Here is a 16,391-nt window from a genome sequence, read left to right as displayed (position 1 = left end):
GGGCCCTTCTTAGAATTTAATTATATTTCTTAGAAATATACAGATAACGTATGGGGGAAGAAACGCAACCCCCTTGATTGTCGGCGTATGCCAAGCGGTGACCCTTCTAAAAATTTGATTATCTTAGATTTTCAGAGAACTGATTGTCGGCGCATGCCAAGCGGTGGCTCTTCTTAAAATTTGATTATATTTCTTAGAAATATACAGATAACGTATGAGGAGAAGAAACGCAACCCCCCCCCTTCCCCTGATTGTCGGCAGCCCTTTGTAATAGATATTGATGGAATGTTTATCTTTTGTTTATAAACATAAACGTATGAGGAGAAGAAACGCAACCCCCCCCCCTGATTGTCGGCAGCCCTTTGTAATAGATATTGATGGAATGTTTATCTTTTGTTTATAAACATAAACGTATGAGGAGAAGAAACGCAACCCCCCCCCCCCCTGATTGTCGGCAACCCTTTGTAATAGATATTGTTTATCTTTTGTTTATAAACATAGATAAGCTTATCTGCTGATAAGACCCCCCGCCCGCGTGACGTCATACCCCCTCGCCCCCAAAAACCCCCCCGCCCCGCACCCCCCTCATTGCCCCTGAGTTAGAACCCCCCTAGTATAACTACTGAAAGTCGACACTTGTGTTAATTCCTAAAGGTCCTATTGATACGATGGAGGGCATCAGGGCTCGTCCAATTTGTCTGCTAGATGAAATCAGCAAATCATTGGAAAGAGTAATAGCAGATAGGATAAATAAATGGTTAATGGAGAATGTTGAATCGTCGCTTTCGGATAATTAATTCGGTTTCAGGAGATGGCGTTCAACAGTCGATGCTCTTAGACGTTTGAAGGAATACACTGAGCATTCAATCAAGGGTAAAGGATACTCGATAGCGGTGGGACTGGACATTGCGAATGCTTTCAACTCCATTCCATGGTCGGTCATTCTGGAGGCTATGAGAGAGAAGGGTATCCCCCAATACCTATGTAGGATGGTATCTAGTTACCTTTCTTGTAGATCCATTTTGTATAAGGATGTAAATGGTGCACAGTTGAGTAGATCGGTCAGGGCGGGTGTTCCGCAGGGGTCGGTTTTAGGACCACTCTTGTGGAACATAGCTTTTGATTCTGTGCTCCAACTTAGATGTGAAGATGGATGCAATGTAATCTGCTATGCTGACGACACTTTGGTGGTAGCCTCTTCTAATAGGTTATTTGGTGCTATTGTTAGAGCAAATATGCAGGTTGCGCGTGTTTATCAGCATATTAAGAAGCTAGGTTTAAAGGTAGCTGAAGAAAAGACTGAAGCTATGTTGTTTTATAAAAAGAAACCAAATGTTATGCCTTTGGTGAGAGTTGGAGGTTCGGACATCCAAATTAGAAGCTCCATGAAGTATCTTGGTGTCATGTTAGATAGTAGGTGGAAGTTTGATGCTCATCGAGATTACTTGGAGAAAAAACTTGGGAAAGTTGGTAGAGCCCTAAATAGGTTAATGCCTAATTTGAGAGGTCCTAGAGAGAGGAAAAGGAAATTGTACGCGAATATCATGACATCAGTAATGATGTATGCTGCTCCTATTTGGAATGGACCGTTGGCCCAGTCTTCAAAAACAATGAGTCTAATCAGTAGATTACAGAAAGCTACTGCAATAAGAGTTATATCAGGTTATCGTACGATCTCTTTTGATGCTGCTACTCTTTTGGCCCGTATGGCCCCGTGGTCTTTGGAGGCTGCACTAAGAGAAAAAATTTATGAACGAATGAAAATCCTTAAACAAAACAACGAATACACGAAGGATGCAATTGCAGATGTTCGAAGAGAAGAAAGAATACTTCTTATAAGACAATGGGATGTTTTCTTAAACAGACCTGGTGTTTGGGGTCATAGAACTGTAGAAGCAATTAAACCCTTACTGGGAAGATGGTTGGATAGACGACATGGCGGTTTAATGTATTATACTACGCAGATGTTTACTGGTCATGGAAGTTTCGGGCATTTTCTTTGGAGAATGGGTAGAAGAACATCGGCGAAATGTTTTCATTGTGAATGTGAAGATGACACGTTGGAACATACTCTGGTTGAATGTTCTGCTTGGAATGTAATTAGGAATAAATTAGTAGACGAATTAGGCTTGAATCATTCAATATTGTCGTTGCCAATGATAGTTGAAAAGATATTAGAAGATAGGCATAAGTGGAATGTTTTCCAGGAGTTTTCTGTTTCGTTATTACGAATGAAGGAGGAAGAGGAAAGGAGGAGGGCTTATTTAAGTCCAAATCCATCACCTTAATCTTCCTTTATTCCTATTCCATCTAGTAATTAATTATTAATTATCCATTATTATCCATTATCCATTATCCATTATCCATTATTCATTATCCATTATCCTTCATATTTCATATCAATAACCCATTTATTCATTTACTCATTTATTCAGTTATCATTCATTCATTCACTCATTCATCATTCATTTATCACCCTTTCACCCATTCATTCATTCATTCATTCACTCATTCATTCATTCACTCATTCATTTATTCACTCATATTTCACTATTCCATTCATACATTCATCATTCACTCACTCATATTACATCACATACATATCCATTTTATCCATTTTATCAATTTATCATCTTTTATCACATTACATTACATTACATTACATTAAGTTCATTTCATTCATTCGTTCATTCATTATTGTTATCCTTACCTGGAGTGATAACCCTTCATGCTCTGAGCTGGGGGCGTAAATGGGGATTTACGCATACCATTGCACGCTTGGAATATGGAGGGTGGAGCGCTATGGGTTGCACAGTGGCACCATAGTGTTCTCCTATTAATTGATGTGTTAACCTGGCTATTTCCGGGAATAAAGTAGAATTTTGATTGTTATTGGTGCACATAAAGTGCAGACGTAAGGCGGCTCCCTGGAAGTAATGCGTAAGCAGTTCCCAGGAAGCCGCTGCTAATGCGGTAGGTTGCCACCGTCAGGTTTAGTGGGTCGGGTCAGGACCTTCTGTCCTGACCCATCCCCACATAACAAAACCTCTCCCCCGAGGTGGCGTATGTGTTGAGCACATTCCTGACTTAAAAAAAAAAAAAAAAAAAAAAAAAAAAAAAAAGTTTCCCTCAGGGGCACTACAGTCCCTCAGGGGCACTACAGACTCATCCCTGTAGTGTACGGGTGTCGCAATCCCGAGGTACCCGAGCTGGAGTGCGTGCGAAGGATGAATGAGGTGCGATGGGCGTGCAGGCCCTAAAAAGGACTTGTCCACTGCACTAGGTGAAGGAAAACACTGACATAACACCCGGGGGGGAGGCCCCGTTAGCCAGGCAAGGCAATCTCCTAAGGGGAAGGAAAACCCCTGACAGAAAAAACCAATCTTTCTTGTTTCATGGGATGACGTCCAAGAAAGGAGCAGACTTCCTGGGGTCGGTAACCAGGAACCGGCGTGGGGGGGGGTGTAGGCCTGGCTCCCTCCTCGTCGTCATCATACGACGGGTCATCCTTGGATTTGCCGGCTGGGTTCAAGGATTTATTTGCTACAATGCCGAGAAGTGTAATCGACGAGGTCGAACTAGAGTTTATTGACCTAGTGACCTATTGGGAGGAACGCGATATAAGTGTCGATCCGAAGGAACTTGCGTTGTGTTTTCGCCGAGTCCTTCGGGACGAAGAAGTGTGTGTTTTTCGCCCTCTTGGCATGCATCGCAGATTGGCGATGCATGTCAGAGAGTTTTTGAACAGGTGTTCCCGCGGCCAGACCCGGTATTGTGTGTCCCACGTGTGTGTGAACGCTACGGACCTGATAGACGCTAAATGTGCATCAGGGTCTTTGGTGGGTACACCAGTGGGTTCAGGTAGTGACTGCTCACAGTATCTTCGGTCACCGGAGATAGTGCGCGGAGCCAGTGGAGACGAGGACCAGCAGGCTGGACCCTCTGTCCTCTCCATCTCGTCTCCTTCTTCAGCTGAGGACGTGATGGACGTGGAGTGGCAGCCCTCAGACAGGAGACTACTGACCGGACGAAAGCAGTACTCCAGGAGGGCAGAACCAGGTACGTCCAAAGCGAAAAAAGAAACGCGGGGTCGCCCTAAAAAGACCGGTGACTATGCTGGTTTGGCTGAGGCCAAGGAGCGCCTCAATCGTGCCGTCGAGCGTGAGCTGCAGCTTGCAGATATTTGTAGGCTCTTGGACCCTGATCTGGGACCCGAGTTGTCCGCGGTTGGCGTGGAGAATATCCCGTCTGACGCGGCCTTTCAGGCCAGCTTGCGCAAGGTTACCAACCGGGAACTTGAGAGGTTGGCGGAGCTTTCTGCTTCCCAAGTTGAGAAGGCGTCTGAGGTTACCGGTCTCGACTCGATCGTGGCTAGGGACCTTCGGATTTCTTCAGTGAGACTGGGAAGCATATTTCAAGAAATGAAGGGACGAATTGTCGTTGAGTCGGACACCCAGATTGAAGCTCTCCGGAGCGAAAATCTGGGGCTTAGAGAAAGGATTTCGGCTCTTGAGCGAGAGCGTGACAGGGTTGCTGGCGAGATGGCTTCCGTCCGTGCGGTCATGCCACAATTGGAGGAGGCGGCCTTCTACAAGATTTTGGAGAAGGCCCCTAAGAAGAGGCAACGCGTGGAATCCTCCCCGGAATCCACAAGGGTTGAAGTGGAACGTGAGGAGGTGCTGCCGGGACCGCACCTTCTTACGGTTGCGGACCTTTCGGCTATCCTCGACAGGAGGCTTGCCGACATGAGGGCCGACGTTGCATCGGCGGTGTTGGCCGGTTTGCGGCCCTTGCTTGCGGGGCGGTCTGGGTTCTCTCCAACTGGAGGGGTTCCCATGAGTGCGCCCTTAGCGAGCGTAGGTGGTGGAACTCGTGTTCCGGGGTCTGGTCCCGTGGCTGGGGGCTCCGCCGCTTCCGCATCTGCGGAGGTTTTGGCGGAAGTCCCCGGTCCCGGGTCCTCCAAAAGGGGTGGGAGGCGACGTCGTAGGCGTGGGCCTAGACGAGCCTCCTCAAAAGATGGAGCTGCTCCCGTGGACAACTCAGCCCAGGAAGAAAAGCGGACTCGTCGTCCCGCCAGGCTCCCCTCTAAGTCGGTGGTCTCATTGACAGTTGAGGGGGAGGGGCGGGAGGCGACGTACGCATCGGTCCTATCGAGGGCCATGAAGGAGGTGGACCTGCCCAGCCTAGGGATTTCCGGCACCCGTTTACGTCGGGGCGTTACGGGCAGCATACTGGTGTCCATTCCTGGAAGGGACTCCGGTAGTAAGGCGGAGGCTTTGTTGGGCGAGCTTGGCAGACTGTTCCCGCCCGACAGTGGTGTGAAGGTAGGCCGCCCCACTCGCATGGAGGAGGTACGAGTTCGGGGAATTCTGGCCTACATGCGAAGGGATGAAGTTTTGACCTCTGTGGCGGCGTCAGGTAAGTGTGGCGTCGCTGATTTGAAAGCTGGGGAGATTCGTATATCTCCAAAATCCAAAGTTGGATCTCTTTGGATCCGTTGTCCTGCCGCGGCTGCACGCAGGCTCGGAGTGTTGGGTAGCATTGATATGCAGTGGACGAAGCTGACGGTTATTCCGTTGGCTCGTCGGCCCATACAGTGCTACAGGTGCCATGCTTTTGGACACTCGTCCAATAGGTGTGGCTCCGAGGTTGTGCGCAGCAATTGCTGCTTTAGGTGTGGAAGAGAGGGACATCAGGCGGCTAAATGTGAGGCGCCACCCCGCTGTGTGCCCTGCAGCATCAGCGGGAAGCCGGCGAGTCATCGCGCAGGTTCAAGCGCATGTGCGAAGAAATGTGTGCCTCCTCGCAGATTGGTTGGTGGCAGGGAGTCTGTTCCCTCTGGGCGCAGGCAGACTCCAGGGCGCCCTGACGGGGGAACTGAGTTGAGGGTCCCCAGTCCAGTGGCGGGTCCGTCGGGGATTTCGGGGGGGCGGCGGAGCGTGTCGAGGGGTGCGTCTGTTGCGTCCTTCTGTGCCCCGACGGAGTTAATGTCGGATTAATATGTTGTCTAATGTTGTTATGAGGGCTGCGGCCTTACTGCTCCCCAATAAAATGGGGACCTTTGGCCCGGTTACGCCCTCTGTCCTTAGTCTGTTTTATGTTTAGTAGGTAGCGGTGGGTTGCGGGGGGTTCCGGGGAGGTTGCCGAGAGGCGCCTCCGTGGTCTCCTCGCTCCCGCCAAGTAAATGTCTGTGTTGTGTGTTGTGTATTCGTATACATGTGAGGTGGACGTCCGTCTGTCCACCCCCCCCTTTATTCGTCGTCGGCCATAGTGCCTTTACTGTGGATGGCCTTTGGCCTCAATGTGGGCTCTTTAGGAGCTGGGCCTGTGGCCCCTAGTTGGTTTTCAATGTGGTTGTGTATATGTACACGTCGAATTTGTGATGTCCTGTGACGTCAATTCACGTTGGGTGGATGACTGCGGTTATCTCGCCACCCTGGTTGGCAGGAAGAGGAGTGGGGGCTCCAATTCCATTGCACGTCGACCACGGGATGGTCGGGAGTTGGCTGATAGCCCGGCTCACTCCTCTTTACCCTCTCGGGGTGAGGGCATTGGACGGGTCAACTCTTCCAGTTGCCCGGGGATGTGTCCTTAACAGGACCAGGTCATGGGTGTCCACCGTGAAGTTATGCGTTTGCGGTTCCGCGGTGGACAATACCCGTCAAAGACCAGGGGCTATAGTCAGGTCAGGTCAGGTCAGGTCAGGTTAGGTTGGTGTTCGTTGTGTACCACTGTGGTAAGAGGATCGGCTCTCTATAGTGTCTTGACATATATGTCTTATATACTGTCTAAAAATTAATTGTGAATAATAAATATTATCTGAGGATAAAGTTTATAAGATAATGTTTGCTGGCAAGTGAGGGTTTTACTGTAAAAGATCTACTTTGTTAATAATAAGTGATTAAATGTGGTCCTTATGACAACGTAACCTTCTAACAGTTTTTGATTACAATAATAAAAGTGCTTTAAATGTTTTAAAACATAGCTGAAATGTTGCTGGATTAAAGCTTATATTGTTATATTGCTCTCAACAAGTTTTGAACAGTGAGTGTGATTTCATATTAATAATATAAGTGTTTAAAGTTATTACATAGTGCTGTCTCTCTCTAACCAATGAAGGAGACTAAAACGTTGAGATATACGATAAATACATTTTTATGAAATATTTAAGTATTTTTATAGTGAATAATATATTACTTAAAAGATAATATGGGATTGGAAAATATTCCAAGACCTCTAATTATATTATTAATTAGACTTTAAAGTTTTGTCATAGTGCTATCCTTGTTGCTCTTATGGCATAAATTTGACGCTATTTTTCTCATTATTCAGATTTTTCCTAGGGCTGTGCGCAGTTTCAGTTCTTTATTAACATTTTTATAAGTGATCTAAGTGGAAATTTATTAGTTTCACTAAATGATTAGTTTATAACAAGGATTATTAAATTAGGAGTGTCGTCTGCTTAAAATGCGCTCGCGTGCTCAATAATGGGTTGGCATTATTGAGTGATGTCTTGCTGATACCTTGGTGGCGTTCTCTTATTGGCCGCAATATTTCTGGCGCGGAAATATGAAATCGTTAAAAATTATACTTCAATTTAGTCACTTTTTGGATTATAAATAGGGCTGTGCGCAGTTTCAGTCTTACTAGAATGACTTTCTTAAGATACATATGTGTGATTTAGACAAGTTTATGTACGATTAGCTTGCTAAATAGATTTCAAGAAAAGGAGTGTGTCGTCTGCTAAAAGTGCGCTCGCGTGCTCAGTTGTGGGTTGGCATTACTTACTACTGCCTCGCTGGCATTTTGATGGCGTTTTCTTATTGGCTGCAATCTTCTCAGCGCGGAATTTTGATTTAGCAATAGATGACATGAGACAATAACTACCAGATGGAGAAATTTGGGTGATGTAATATAATATAATGATAGTGATGTTATTAGTGTTATCAAATTAACAATTTAATTGCTCATTATTTTGGAAGAATATTGAAGAGTTATTGGTACTTGACTGTTCTGTCTTCTGTAATTGTTACTGGAAAGTTCATTTAACATCTATAGTAAATAATAATAATAAGACTTATATACTCCTAAATTAATTATTAATAGCTAAATAGGACTATAAGTTTCTTAATCAAATAATAAATATATAGAGAATTATTCTTATTCTCATATATAATACAACTTACTGACTGTGGTCATAAGACCAATTACAATTGGATAATTAATATATTCATATTATATAATATGTGATTATGAAGAAATACTGACTATATTTTTGTGTATAATTATGCAATTTAACTGAAGTATTATTATAATTATAATTATAATTATAATGTAATCACAGTGGACATTTAGTATTTGAAGTGTATGCATATGTATATATGTACTCGGTATCATTATATGAGTGCGTGTATAATATAGATTCAAGATTAATATGGAATTAATATTAATTTGTCTTAAATAACTCAGTTATAATAACTTTAGGCATTATCTTTTAACGTTTGTTAATTGATTTATATTGGTCTATAGTTTATTTGGTTTGGAACATGAGACATTGGTAATACACTGTTTCAGTGACATTTTTCATTGTAAGCTATTTAAGGTTATTCGGCTGTATAACGGGTATAATAAGGTGTCTTATTTGAATACTACTTGACTTACATAAAATATATAAGACTTGATAAATTTTAATGTCAATGATATAAATATATATGTATACATTATTATTAACATTGTGAATAATGTATAAGTGGTTTGCAATTGACAATTAGGTGATTTATTATTTAATCTGTATTAATTAAACACCTGATATATGATTGGGAGCGGCTTGACAGCTGAAACTATGTCTCTCGTGTCGCGGTCACTGCAGTTGAGCCACACGTAAAAGTTCACCCTAGGGAAACTCTCTAGTTTGGTGTTCTTCTTCAAGTGAGAAATATATACAGTTTATTGTATAATTGTGAATTAATTAAGTGATTAAGTGCTCTGGAATTGTAATGAGCGTTGTATCAGATTCATTACTATGTAATGGTGCTCTGATTATTGAAGAAACTACGTGATAATTGGAAATATTTGGTCAGGCAATGAGGATGCATAGTACTTACTTGACACACATTGGATATTAATTAATTAAAACTGATTAAAGGTATTTGGATGTACTTTAATTATCATCTGGGAAGATAATACATAAATTAGATTATATAATCTAAATAGGTTATATAGGTTATATAATAAATATTGTTATATATATAACCTATAAGACTTGCTACCTTGCTACCTGTAGCTGTTGTTATTATACACAGTTATTAAATTTTAGTGCAATGGGTCTCTGTGAATGCTCTTAAACATTTTCGTTTACTTATATTTGCAATAATTGTACTAGCTAAATGATATACTATAATTTTGTGCTTCGAGAGGCATTTATGTTGTTTACACTTATGTAATATTAATAATAAATGTCTCTATGTGAATGATTAACTGAAGCGAATGGTTATTCAATTGAACTGATAGTGATAGTTATAAAGTTTTCTTAATTTAATCATACATACATTAAGAAAGGAAGAACTATTAAACAGTGTTATTACAACGCTGATTGTCATTGACTTTATTCAAGAGGATGAATACATGATGTGATCAATTACTGACTTTTATCAATATATTTCAGATTACAAGTGACACAGGATATCACAGATAGATGCATATGCATACATGCATATGATAATAAGAAGAACTCTACGCAACTGGAATTAATGCGTTCTTATTCTTATAACATGGTCATCGTTAAAGGATAAATATAAGGAAGTGCATTAAATTGGCTGCTAAACGATTATGAGTGACACAGGATATTGTAGATAAATGCATACGATAATAATAAGAAGAACTCTATGACTGGGATTGGTGCGTACTTATCCTTGTCATAAAGGATAAATAAGAAAGTGCATCATAACTGGCTGATACGACTGGACTCGATATTTACTTTTGTTGTATTAATGTCATCAAGTGACAAGTATAAGGAAATACATTAAGATTGACTGATTCAATTGATCTGATAGTGACAGTTATTAAAGTTTTTTCTTAATTTAATTATACATACATTAATAAAAGAAATATTAAATCAGTATTATTACAACGTTGAATATTATTGACTTTATTCAGGAGAATGATGCATAATGTGATCATTTACTGACTTTTTATCAATATATTTCAGATTATAAATGACACAGGATCACAGATAAATGCATATGCATAAATGCGTATGATAATAAGAAGATCTCTACACAACTGGGATTAAGGCGTATTTATCCTTGTGCCAAAGGATAAATATAAAGAAGTGCATCAAAATTGGCTGCTAAATGGATAATTTTAAGTGACACAGGATATCACAGATAAATATATATGATAATAAGAAGAACTCTACGACTGCGTACTTATCCTTGTCATTAAGGACAAATAATAAAGTGCGTCAAAACTTTAGTTGTGAATAATAGTATGATGGACTTTAAATACTAGACTGTATTATGAACCGCTGCATCATTATTGTTACTGTTAATAATACTATTGCTTGTTTATTTTGGTGCAATAACATATGATGTGTTTTTCGTCATACATTTATATAAACACAATTGTTTGAACTAATGGATAGTATTAAATGAATTGATAGGGATAATTTTTGAACAATTCTTACTTGTATTAATTAAACAGATATTATAAAAGAGGAAAATTAATTGTAAATGACGCAAACCATCAAATGTGCATAGAATTATTACATATTTAATTCATAAGAGAAATTTATAGATATATTTGAGATCTGATATTTACTTTTGTTGTATTAACGTCATCTGGGACAATTATGAGAAAATTTGCCCAATAATAGCAGCAAAGTTAGACAAAGCAAAATGATAGAAACTATCTATATACAAGTATAAGATAGTGAATAATGTATCATGGTTGTATTGTAGTTGCACAGTATATTGGAGTAGTGATTGTGTGATAATTATATTAAATCACAAACAAGACTGAAATCATTGTAAAATAGGTGTTAGATAACATTTAAGATTCTAATTAATAGATCTTATATGTTATGAAACAATGAATATGGTGTTGACTGATACTTACCTGTCATTGTTTAATAATGGCAATGTGCGGCTGGATGATGCTCTTTGAATGATGGAATAATAACTGACTTAAATCAACGTAGATAAATAGTTATTAAGACTAGAATAAATTAAAATAGATTAAATAATTATAATATTAGTATAACTTGATTCTGGTTAACAGGATAAATGGAATATTGTTTGTGAACCATTACTTACTTTCTATATTCAGTAATTGGAACTGAATTGTTAAAGTTGCGTTACTGCTGACTTACTATTATTACTATATTACTAAATCATAACTAGAACTGAGGTTATTGCGTTGGTTCAACCAAAACTCTATATAATAGACAGAGATGACTGATGCTTATTGTCATCTTTTGTCTCAATGAGAATAGTGTTACTGAGTAAAGATATTCGACTGAAAGAATATTAGCTGACTTAAAAATAAGTTAGATAAATAGAAGATTATAAACAAATGTGTGTATCTTAAAGAAATTGTATTGTGTTATTGATATGGAGGTATATTATTAATACGGACATGTGTACATGTGTGTTTGGAGTTGATTAAGTCAAGCCACCTAAGGCGTATAGGAATCAGTTACATTGTTAATTAATAACTTATAGGGGCATTTCTTTCTTTTTCTTTCTTTATTCACCTTGATTACTTGTAATCAATAATTATTGCTGTTGGCAGTGAGAATTATTATACTAAAACTACATTCAGTAATGAATGAGCGAATATTGGTTTGAGATGCTAGTAGCAGTATAAAGGTGAATAAAATAAAAGGTCATTATATATATATATGAGAAAGCATACAAATAACTAGACAATTGATAATTAAAGAAATAAATGCTAATGTATAATGATATGTGGATATAAATAAGTAACGATAGTAGTATGTATGGAAAACAATTAAGATTTTAGATAAAAGAATAATGAATATTGTTAAAAGATATATGCTGTTGTAAACATATAATATTAACTTTAAACACACATTGTGGATATATATATATATTTCTAAGTTAGTAAACAGATAGGATATAAGTATAACTTTGTTAAATAACTATAAGGCATCTTATGAATTGTTTGATTATGTATAATTGACATCTGTTACTGTTTGACAGTAATATTTGTTCATATTATAAATGAGATTTAAACTGTATCAATGTGGTTATCATTTTGATATGAGTTGAGTGTATACCGATACAAGGATAAATTCAAATCGGGTTGTTTGAGGCTATTTATAAATATATGCTGAATTGAATGCATAATAATTGAAAGGGGAGGAAATTGCTTGGATATAAGCACTGTTATGATATAGTGGCATATTGATATGAGTAATAATATTTGATAGTTTTATGATAAGTATAACTTTAACTTCCTGAATTGAATTAAACAATTGTAGTTGATTTTTGAATTTCGACAACCGTATTGTTTACATATTGAAATAACTAAAGATAGATAGAATTTATGTAAACGTAGTATGTGTATGTAATGCGTTAGGCATTACTGATACTGGAATATATATACACATATATGTTATATTGTCAAAATAAGTCATCTTAATGCGTATAGGATAGGATATAATCGGGATTGTCATTTAATAATTGTAAAACTTATAGCAGTTTTTTGTTGCTCTCGTAGCAATGGATAGTGTTAAATGATATATATGCTGCTGTAAGGATATAATATTAACTTTAAGCACACATTGTGGATATATATATATATGTCTAAGTTAGTAAACAGATAGGATATAAGTATAACTTTGTTAAATAACTATAAGGCATCTTATGAATTGTTTGATCATGTATAATTGACATCTGTTACTGTTTGACAGTGATATTTGATCATATTATTAATGAGATTTAAACTGTATCAATATGATTATCATTTTGATATGAGTTGAGTGTAGATGTATACCGATACAAGGATAAATTCAAATCAGGTTGTCTAAGACTATCTATAAATATATGTTGAATTGATAATTGAAAGGGGAGGAAATTGCTTAGATATAAGCACTGTTATGATATAGTAGCATATTGATATGAGTAATAATATTTGATAGTTTTATGATAAGTATAACTTTAAACTTCCTGAATTGAATTAAACAGTTGTGAGTTGATTTAAATTTGAATTTCGACAACTGTATTGTTTACATATTGAAATAACTAAAGACAGATAGAATTCATGTAAATGTAGTATGTATGTGTAATTCGTTAAGCAGTACTGATACTGGGATATATATACACATATATGTTATATTGCCAAAATAAGTCATCTTAATGCGTATAGGATAGGATATATAATTGGGATTGTCATTTAATAATTGTGAAATTGCTGATTGGTGAAGTTGAAAGTTGTATTGACTTAACTTAACTTAACTTGTACTTCATACATAATCTGTCATAGACATATGGGATATTTTGATTAATAATAATAGTAGAATTGTATTTTCTTAACTGCTACGTAGACAAGTAACAACTTTGAACTTTGAATTTCGAGTATTGATATATAATTGTATTATATATTAATATATAAGCAATTACAAGTTAAGAGATTGGCTGGCTAGTGATTTTGTTGTCTTATGATAATAGGTCGCCGGTTAAACGAATTAATGTGAATTTAATGCAATTGTTGCGGGTAGCACTGTTTCTTTTATGGCTATTGCTTTATAGCAGTTTTAGCGGTGCTTTTGGTAATAATTTAATTAAGACTGTTGTATTCAATTAATATGATATGACGCAAGTAAATAGAATGAATGAATGTAAGTATGGACTGAACGAATGAGTTGAATTAATATACTTAATATATATGATGTGATAAATAAGATCATTTGAAATTAGTTAGAACTCAAATGATATAAATAGATATGATATACAACACATTATATTGTTGAGGGATCGAAGTGGCCAAACAAACAATACTATTTGTATTGTTTATTAAGATATTTTGTTACAGTTATTTTGATTTTTCGAATTACTACTAATAATAGTAATTTTTAGTAAATAATTATATAATACTGCCTTTTTATAAAGGTAGATTTATAAGTTATTTAATTATTCAAATTATTATTCAGATATATTTCTGTTATAAATGTGGAATGGGTGCATATATGTATTGTAATTGTATGTTATACGTTACGTGTTATTTGTTCGGCGTGTGAGTGCGAGGTTTGTGACAGCTCCTCCTCAAAATTTTTGAGGATGGATATTGTCACTTGAGTTACACGCTGTAATGATATATTACTGTTATATTAAATATACTGTAACTGTTGGTCAACAAGTATACATATTGGTCCTTGTTGTTGAGTATTCAACAGGCATAGGATCCTTTAATGTATTTGACTGTAACATTATCTGTATTTGTCTATGGAATAATATATTATTATTCTTAATAAGGAATGGTGAAGGTATCTATTTACTGTCCTATATAACTGCGAAAGGTCTAAATCCTAATTTTGGATGATTGATTAATCAGTTATCTATTATTATGATTAAGTAATAACTTTAATTTTATTAGAGTGATATTTGTTTTCTTTATATAGGATTATCTACTTTTGTACATATATATTATAAATCCTTTAAGTATCTAGAAAAACTGATTAATTTAAGTAATGGTTTTATAATCTATGGAGATATATGGTTTTTTCAGTTATAATTATTGGATAATTGAACTATTAGTTAAGTATATGTCTATATATGGGTTATTAGCGTTAATATTTCAATTGATATAGGAACCCTTATATATATTGATTATGATTATAATATTATATTAGTATTACTTGACATTTTGATTAATATTAAATACTGATTGATGTTAGATATGCACTTTAGCTCTGTTGATTGATTGATTTATTATTTACAAATATTATGTAATATTCTGATTGAATAATATCTATTCTGATTGTTTGATTATTGAAGTTGAGAAGAGTGATTGATTGTTTATTTTAAATTGATGATTTATTGCAACATGGAATCTGTTGAAGAAGTGATCTGTAGGTTTCAACATGCAGATTTATCCCCTGTAATGTTAATGAATTATGCTATGCGCTCGATTTCTAAAATAAGATTAGATTATACATCACATAATGGAATAGAATTGTATAATGAATTGGCAGTTATTGAAGCTTGTCTTCGTATTATTTATAATAAAGGGCATAAAATGTATTGTGCTAGAGCATATCTGTTAGGAAAAATAGCTAGAATTGAAACCTTGTATAGGAATGACAGGCTCGAAGAAAGTGTAATCCGTGGAATCTCTTCACCAGAATATGATCCTTCTGAGTTGAGTAAATGTGAGTCGTCTTCTATCTGCATTGAATCTGTTAACAAGACAAGGGAAATAAATGAAATGATGTATGAATTAGAAGCTCAAGTAATAGATCTGAGTAATATAATGGAACTGGATCGCTCTAAGGAAATGTTGCTGCAAATTAGTCAATTACTAAAGGGAAAAAGAAACGAAATAGAACAAATAGATGATGAATTTAATCAGACTGCCTCCTCGATGGAACAAAATAGTATTACATTGGATATTGATGGATCATATATAAGACGATTTGGCGAACTTAAGATAAATGAGCAGGATCGACTACTTATGATGACCTTTTGCAATCCCATGGACAATGTAAGGGGAAAGATACCCCTCAAAAAACTAAGTTATATAACAGAAATGGCAGACACAAGGAAAAATGATTTAACATTAACACCTCAGGAGAATTTCGGAAACTCCAGGGGTCGGCATGGTGACGAGCCCGACGTTACCCTGTCGTCATCTAGCAAGGGCACTGATGATGTGGCATCTGTCAGCGCATCGTTAGTAGCGGCTACTGCAGATGTTGAAAGATCTGAAAAGGTGGTTACACCTTACAAAAGGAAGTCTCCACCGTCACCAGGAGAAGGAACTATAGAGGAAAGACCGTTGAAGGTCAACACAGTTCCTAGATTTAACTCGGAGGAGAGCGAGGGGAGGTCAGTTGTTGGAGAGGGAAGGGAAACGAGTACCTCCACAGAACAGGATTTTAGTGAAAGAAGAGAATTTAGTTCCTCGTCTCCCATCTCACGGAGAATTACGAGAGGTTCCGTTAAGAAAACTAAAAACCTAATTGAGATGGATAAATTCGATAAATTCAAGGCAGCAAGAAATGAAAAATTAAATAAGAGTAGAAATGAAGCGCATTTGAGTAAGTTAGAAGGATTGATTGATAGTGAATCCGAAGAAGAGTCAGATCTGGGTAAGTCTTTTAATACTGTAATAATTAATAGGAGTATTAAACAAGTTATTAAGGATTCCCG

At 37.2% G+C, this 16,391-nt stretch overlaps 1 long non-coding RNA gene across 2 annotated transcripts; it reads left to right on the top strand.

The window, feature by feature from the left end:
* The first annotated feature begins 8,903 nt into the window (after nt 1–8,903).
* LOC146720313 (uncharacterized) lies at nt 8,904–14,498 on the top strand. 2 transcript variants are annotated; one of them, XR_014926128.1, is made up of 2 exons: nt 8,904–9,080; nt 9,665–14,498. It is a non-coding gene; the product is annotated as an uncharacterized LOC146720313 (long non-coding RNA). The 2 variants fall into 2 exon arrangements; XR_014926129.1 differs by lacking the exon at nt 8,904–9,080 and adding an exon at nt 9,083–9,145.
* Nucleotides 14,499–16,391: the final 1,893 nt, after the last annotated feature.

The sequence above is a fragment of the Nylanderia fulva genome, unplaced genomic scaffold (genome assembly GCF_048542155.1).
Source record: "Nylanderia fulva isolate GAGA-0341 unplaced genomic scaffold, ASM4854215v1 Scaffold713, whole genome shotgun sequence".
Lineage (NCBI taxonomy): Eukaryota > Metazoa > Arthropoda > Insecta > Hymenoptera > Formicidae > Nylanderia > Nylanderia fulva.
The sequence above is the reverse complement of the archived record's forward strand: the minus strand, read 5'-3'. Positions and strand labels throughout refer to the sequence as shown.